At 44.6% G+C, this 8,361-nt stretch overlaps 1 pseudogene; it reads right to left on the bottom strand.

The window, feature by feature from the left end:
- Nucleotides 1–470: 470 nt before the first annotated feature.
- On the bottom strand, nt 471–599 carry LOC143985290 (small nucleolar RNA U3; annotated as a pseudogene).
- Nucleotides 600–8,361: the final 7,762 nt, after the last annotated feature.

Consider the following 8,361-nt stretch of genomic DNA (forward strand, 5'->3'; position numbering starts at 1 on the left):
TAAGACACTCCCACTGGCCATGCCCATTGTTTGCTGTTACGTAGTTACATATATAGTTACATAGTAGGTGAAGTTGAAAAAAGACACAAGTCCTTCAAGTCCAACCTATGTGTGCGATTATATGTCAGTATATACAATGTAAATCCTTGTATGTTGCGGTCATTCAGGTGCTTATCTAATAGTTTTTTAAACTATTGATGCCCCTTGCTGAGACCACTGCCTGTGGAAGGGAATTCCATTCCTTGCCGCTCTTACAGTAAAGAACCCACTATGTAGTTTAAGGTTAAACCTCTTTTCTTCTAATTTTAATGAGTGGCCATGTGTCTTGGTAAACTCCCTTACGTGAAAATGTTTTATCCCTATTGTGGGGTCACCAGTACAGTAGGCAGGCAATGTTTCTGCTAATTGGCAGCTCTTCCATTCTCAGACTTGCACCATGTGAATGAGATGTTTGAGCCCGGCACTCTGCATCTGCTTGTGGTCATTCTCTCTGACCTCTCTACAAGAGAGAAGAGCAATGGTCTTCAACAGCTAGTAGCACTACCACAAAGCAGCGCTTCTAACTTTGCACTCAGGAGCACCCACAACAGCTCCTCATCATAATTGCCCACTCTGAGTGTACCATTGAAGTATGGCTATGAATTCTGTGAGATGCCTAGGGTGGTTTTCAGCTATAAGGTCCAGTCCCTGTGTGTTTCCAGTGGTCATCATTGCAAGCTAAAGGCTGTGGCTGGGCTATAACCAAACACCCTTTCTGCTTGCTATCTGGTAAGCAGATTTATGATACAGTGGTCGGGCACTCTTTTCTGTGTGTGGAGTCACTATGGTGTCATTGGAGGACTGATTTATATGGACTATTGGTCTATTATTATTATTACACAGATTGTACATTGGCACAGCCCCCCCCCCCCTATTTCTCGCAGTACAGTATTTGTAAATTGAAATCATATCCCCTCTCAAGCATCTCTTCTGGGGATGAGCTGAACACCCCCCCCCCCCCCTCTGGTTCGGTTCACAGCAGAACATGTGCATGGACCGAAAGTTTGCATGAACATTCGAACACCATTAAAGTCTATGGGACCCGAACATGAAAAATCAAAAGTGCAAATTTTAAAGGTTAATATGCAAGTTATTGTCCTAAAAAGTGTTTGGAGACCCAGGTTCTGCCACAGGGGACATGTATCAATGCAAAAAAAGTTTTAGGGAGCAGTGATTTTAATAATGCTTAACCACTTGCTTACTGGGCACTTAAACCCCCCTCAGTCCCAGACCAATTTTCAGCTTTCAGTGCTCTCACATTTTGAATGACAATTACTCAGTCATGCAACACTGTAACCAAATGATTTTTTTGTCCTTTTCTTCATACCAATAGAGCTTTCTTTTGGTGGTATTTGATCACCTCTCGGTTTTTTATTTTCTGCGCTATAAATGAAAAAAGACCGAAAATTTTGAAAAAAAATGAATTTTTCTTTGTTTCTGTGACAAAATTTAGCAAATTAGCAATTTTTCTTCATAAATTTTGGCCACAATTTATACTACTACACATCTTTGGTAAAAATAACCCAAATTTTTGCATATTATATGATCTGTGTGAAATTTATAGAGTCTACAAGCTATGGTGCAAATCATAAAGATTTGCAAAAAAAGATCACATCTGATGTACTAAGGCCTATCTCCATTCTTGAGACCCTACCAAGCCAGGAAAGTACAAATGCCCCCCAAATGACCCCTTTTTGGAAAGTAGACATTCCAATGTATTTAGTAAGAGGCATGGTTAGTTATTTTAAGTTGTCATTTTTTCCCATAATTCTTTGCAAAATTACGATTTTTTTTTTTTTTTTCACAAAATTTTCATTGTAATAGCTTATTTCTCCCACACGGAATGTGCATACCACAAATAACACCCCAAAATACATTCTGCTACTCCTCCTGAGTATAACGATACCACATGTGTGAGACTTTTACACAGCCTGACCACATACAGAGGCCTAATTTTGAAGTAGCACCTTCAGGCATTCTAGGAGCATAAATTACACATTTCATTTCTCAACCACCTATTACAGTTTTGAAGGCCCTGGAACACCAGGGCAATGGAAACGTCCAGAAAATGACCCCATTTTGGAAAGCTAACACCCCAACGTATAATCTATGAGGCATAATGAGTCTTTTCAATGGTTCATTTTTTTCCAGAAGTTTTCGGAAAATGTGGAAAAAAATGAAAACGCATTTTTTTTTACACAAAGTTGTCCGTTTATAAGATATTTCCAACGCATAGCATTTACATAGCAAAAATAACACCCCAAAATACGTTCTACTACTCCTCCTGAATATAACGATACCAAATGTGTGAGACTTTTACACAGCCTGACCACATACAGAGGCCTAATTTTGAAGTAGCACCTTCAGGCATTCTAAGAGCATAAATTACACATTTCATTTCTCAATCACCTATTACAGTTTTGAAGGCCCTGGAACACCAGGGCAATGGAAACGTCCAGAAAATGACCCCATTTTGGAAAGCTAACACCCCAACGTATAATCTATGAGGCATAATGAGTCTTTTCAATGGTTCATTTTTTTCCAGAAGTTTTCGGAAAATGTGGAAAAAAATGAAAACGCATTTTTTTTTACACAAAGTTGTCAGTTTATAAGATATTTCCAACGCATAGCATTTACATAGCAAAAATAACACCCCAAAATACGTTCTACTACTCCTCCTGAGTATAACGATACCAAATGTGTGAGACTTTTACACAGCCTGACCACATACAGAGGCCTAATTTTGAAGTAGCACCTTCAGGCATTCTAAGAGCATAAATTACACATTTCATTTCTCAATCACCTATTACAGTTTTGAAGGCCCTGGAACACCAGGGCAATGGAAACGTCCAGAAAATGACCCCATTTTGGAAAGCTAACACCCCAACGTATAATCTATGAGGCATAATGAGTCTTTTCAATGGTTAATTTTTTTCCAGAAGTTTTCGGAAAATGTGGAAAAAAATGAAAACGCATTTTTTTTTTACACAAAGTTGTCCGTTTATAAGATATTTCCAACGCATAGCATTTACATAGCAAAAATAACACCCCAAAATACGTTCTACTACTCCTCCTGAGTATAACGATACCAAATGTGTGAGACTTTTACACAGCCTGACCACATACAGAGGCCTAATTTTGAAGTAGCACCTTCAGGCATTCTAGGAGCATAAATTACACATTTCATTTCTCAACCACCTATTACAGTTTTGAAGGCCCTGGAACACCAGGGCAATGGAAACGTCCAGAAAATGACCCCATTTTGGAAAGCTAACACCCCAACGTATAATCTATGAGGCATAATGAGTCTTTTCAATGGTTCATTTTTTTCCAGAAGTTTTCGGAAAATGTGGAAAAAAATGAAAACGCATTTTTTTTTACACAAAGTTGTCTGTTTATAAGATATTTCCAACGCATAGCATTTACATAGCAAAAATAACACCCCAAAATACGTTCTACTACTCCTCCTGAGTATAACGATACCACATGTGTGAGACTTTTACACAGCCTGACCAAATACAGAGGCGCAACATGCAAGAAACACCGTCGGCGTTCCAGGGACACATAGCCTGCACATACCAAGAATTACACCCCCAAATACATTATGCTGAGCAAAGGGTAAAGAAAAGATTACCTGTGGTTTTAGAAGCGCAGTTGTCCACAGGAGGATATCACTGGTCCAGGCAGCAGGCAGGGACTTGGTCAGCAACAGCGAACACAGTTTTTCAGGCAGCAGGCAGGGATACTGTCCATATTACAGTCCAGGGTTAGTGCAGAGATGTCAGCAGTGCCAAAAATATTGGTCCTGGTAGTAGGCAGGTCCTTGTGGTGTGGTCAGTGCGGCATGATGGCAGTAAGTCCTACAGGCAGCAGACAAAAGTAGAGCCTCATTCAGGACAGAATGGGGATAGGGGTAGAGGCTTCTCCCTCCCAAATCTCTTTGAAGCCTCCGAGTCTCCAGACCCTAATCTAGGAATAAGAAAACAAAGAAAATTGTTTTCTTCTTCCAGAAAAACTATACTGGAGCCCCTCACATATGTGAGACCCCGTGTTGAATCCCACTAGTCCAGTTGCAGAATACAAGATCAGTCCAAGAGGCAGGCAAATATCGTGGTCAAACAGTCCAAGGTCAGTTCCAGATCAGGCAGAGATATATACAGAATCGTTAGACAGAAGCATGGTCGAATAACAGTCCAGGGTCAGTTCCAGATGAGGCAGAGGTATGTACAGAATCGTTAGGCAGAAGCGTGGTCGAATAACAGTCCAGGGTCAGTTCCAGATCAGGCAGCGGTATGTACAGAATCGGCAGGCATAAGAGTGGTCAAATAACAAGCCAGGGTCCGTTACAGAGCAGGCAGTGGCATAAGGGGTGTGAAGGTGTATGAAGGCAGGAACTGAGGATTATGTTTACCATACTTCACTAAAAATTTATTGAAGTATGGTAACGCCGAAAACAGTCGCCTATACAGAGGCCTGGTTGGGAAGGACATTGTGCACAATAATAAGATGTGTCTCTTCTGACTCCTGCTTTGGTACACACCTTACATCTTTTTTGGCGTCTTTTGCCTGCTGGTGTGGGGGGAATTTTATCCGGAAAGTGGCGCTCGGAGAGTCGACTAACAACGTCTGATCTGATATTTTCTGGTGGGCCGTTTGGGAAAATAAGGGCTGTGAAAACTTCCTCCTGGTAGCCAAAGAAACGTTTGGGGTTTTGGGTGGCGTTGCTGTAAATTACATATGAATTGTAAATGGCCAATTGAAAAAAATAAATTACTACTTTTTTGTACCAATGATATGTCCGTCTTGAGACCAGATATGGTTCCATCATTTGGTCGTTGAAGTCGACTCCTCCCATGAACAAATTATACTCTGAAATACATTTGGGTTTCTTTACGGGGCCATTCCTTCTGGGGATTTCTACGAAGGTATCGTTGTGGATAGAAGATAACATGTACACATCTCTTCTGTCCCTCCACTTCACTGCCAGAACCTCCTTGTTTCTTAGACTTGCGGTTTCTCCTTTCCGCAGCTTCTTGTTCACCAGACTTTGAGGAAAGCCCTTCCGGTTCTTTTTCATGCTGGCGTCTTCTTCCGGTGAAGGTTGTGGAATAGGGGCAGAGATGTGTAGAAGTTGTCTACATAGAGGTGGTAGCCTTTATCCAGTAGGGGGTATATGAGGTCCCAAACAATTTTTCCGCTGGATCCCAAATAATCCGGACAATTAGGGGGCTGTAGCTGGGTGTCCTTCCCTTCGTACACCTTGAAGGAATATGTGTACCCTGTGGCTCGGTCACATAATTTGTAGACCTTCACCCCATAGCGGGCCCTTTTGCTGGGCATAAATTGCTTCATCCTAAGCCTGCCACTAAATTTAATAAGGGACTCATCCACACATATGTGTTGGTCCGGGGTAAACAATTTGGGGAATATTTCAGAAAAATAATTTAGTATTGGTCGAATTTTGTAAAGGCGGTCATAATTTGGATCATTTCGTGGAAGGCATTGGGAATTGTCACTGAAATGTAAGAACCTCAGGATCATCTGATATCTGCTTCTGGGCATTACCGCGGAGAAGAGCGGTGAGTGGTGGAGGGGGTGGGTTGACCAGTAGGTACGTAATTGTTTTTTTTTGTTGAGTCCCATATTAAATGTGAGGCCTAAAAAAAGCTTGAACTCCTCCACCGTTAGGTCTCTCCATTCGTAGGGACGGGCATAATAGGAGGTCGGATTTTGAAAAATAAATTGTTGTGCATACAGGTTGCACTGGGCCACAATTGACGCCAACATGTCCTCCGTAAAAATTAAATAAAAAAAATCGATGGGGCTAAAATTCTCCGTGTCCACCTGGACTCCTGGCTGGGCGGTGAAAGGGGGAACATTGGCCTCTCCTGAATTAGGAGGAAGCCACAAGGGGTTCTGAAGGGCATAGGGAAGGCCAGCATGGCTCCTAACCCTTTGGGGCTGAGATGACACCCCACTGGTACTTGGCCTTTCTTGCTGGGGCACTGCGGTGCTGGTGGACGGCATTGCGGTGCTGGTGGACGGCACTGCGGTGCTGGTGGATGGCATTGCCTCACTAGAACGCCTTCGCTTGATGGGCCGGATATCTTCCTCCTCGGATTCATCAGTCAGTGTTTCACTGCTGAGGACTGGCTCATAAGTTACGTCTTCAGAATCCGAATCCGAAAAGGAATCGGAAGAGGAGAGCTCCCCGTTGCTCTCGTCGGCCGCGGAAATAATTTGGTACGCCTCCTCAGCGGAAAAGACGCGTTTAGCCATTGTAGCACTGATGGGCACTGATGAGATGGCACAGATGGGCGTTTTTGAGGTGGCACAGATGGGCGCTTTTGAGGTGGCACAAATGGACACTGATGGGTCGGCACAGATGTGCACTGATTTATTGCACAGATGTGCAGATTTGTTGTACGGATGTGCACTGATGAGGCGGCAGATGGGCACTGCTGAGGCGGCAGATGGGCACTGCTGAGGCGGCACAGATGGGCACTGCTGAGGCGGCACAGATGGGCACTGCTGAGGCGGCAGATGGGCACTGATGGGTCGGCACAGATGTGCACTGATTTATTGCACGGATGTGCACTGATTTATTGCACGGATGTGCACTGCTGAGGTGGCAGATGGGCACTGCTGAGGCGGCAGATGGGCACTGCTGAGGCGGCAGATGGGCACTGCTGAGGCGGCAGAGATGGGCACTGCTGAGTCGGCACAGATGGGCACTGCTGAGTCGGCAGATGGGCACTGATAGGTCGGCACAGATGTGCACTGATTTATTGCACGGATGTGCACTGATAAGGCAGCAGATGGGCACAGATGAGCACTGCTTAGGCGGCACAGATGGGCACTGCTTAGGCGGCACAGATGGGCACTGCTGAGGCGGCACAGATGGGCACTGCTTAGGCGGCACAGATGGGCACTGCTGAGGCACAGATGGGCACCGATTGGTACAGATGGGCACCGATTGGCACTGGCTGGCACTGGCGGGCACTGGCGGGCACTGGCGGGGCACTGGCGGGCACTGGTGGTGCACAGATGGAGCACTGGCGGTGCACAGGTGGGCACTGGCGGTGCACAGGTGGGCACAGGTGGGCACAGGTGGGCACAGGTGGGCACTGGCAGGGTAGATCTGGGCACTGGCAGGGTAGATCTGGGCACAGGTGGGGTTTTTATAAGTTTACTGTCACTTTTTTAAATGTTCACAAACTCACAGACACCTTCGGTCTCCTCACACGCTATCGCTGTGTGAGGAGACACGTTCGGCAATGGGTGATGATCTCATTTGTTTACATTTGAGATCATCACCCATTGGAGGAGGCGATTGCACTGTAAACGGCCGCTGTGATTGGCCGTTTACAGCGATCTGTGATTGGCTGTGTCCAGCGGACACGGCCAACACAGATTTTCCCCGATGCGCGCTCCCGGGAGCGCGCGGGGAACTCTTAAAGGGGACGTCGTCAATAGACGTAGTCCCGGAAATTGAGATCCGCGCTGTAGACGTCTTTTTACTATAGCGCGGATCTCAAGTGGTTAAAGTGAAAAAATAAAAGTGAAATATTCCTTTAAATATCGTACCTGGGGGGTGACTATAGTATGCCTGTAAAGTGTCTCCCGTGTTTAGAACAGTCCCTGCACAAAATGACATTTCTAAAGGAATAAAAGTAATTTAAAACTGCTTGTGGCTGTAATGTAATGTCAGGTCGCAGCAATATGGATGAAAAACTGCATGGGTACCCCCCCCCCCCCGCCATTTCCAGGCCCTTTGGGTCTTGTATGGATATTAAGGGGAACCCCAAACCCAAATTAAAAAATAAAAAGGTGTGGGGCCCCAAGGCCCTATGTACTCTGAACAGCAGTATATAGGTGGTCCAAACAAAACAGGGACTGTAGGTTTGTTCTTAAATTGAATCTGTTTGTAATTTGAAACAGGTACATTTTGTAAGTGTAGCTCTAGCCAAAAGATCTATTTTTAAGCTTTTTGGATAACAGGGAAGGGTTATCACCCTTGTAACATTTGTTCTGCTGTCTGTGCCCCTGTTCAGAAGATTTCACCTCACTTTCTGTCCCAATGACAATTGGATTTAGAAAATTTGGGGTTATTAGGGAAACAAGGATTGGTGATAAAGCATCGGTGGTGACACATTTTTCCAATATTAACTCTTAGCCCTTGTACACACGGTCAGAGAATCCGTCAGTATGTGTCCTATCGGACCGTGTTGTCGGATAATCCGACTGTGTGTGGTATGCATCGGACTGTTTCCATCGGAATATCCGTCGGACCAAATTTTCCAACTTGCTGGAAATATTTTC

This window comes from Lithobates pipiens, unplaced genomic scaffold (assembly GCF_037356315.1).
Source record: "Lithobates pipiens isolate NorthernLeopardFrog02 unplaced genomic scaffold, aLitPip1_a1.2 Scaffold_16, whole genome shotgun sequence".
In the NCBI taxonomy this organism is placed as follows: domain Eukaryota; kingdom Metazoa; phylum Chordata; class Amphibia; order Anura; family Ranidae; genus Lithobates; species Lithobates pipiens.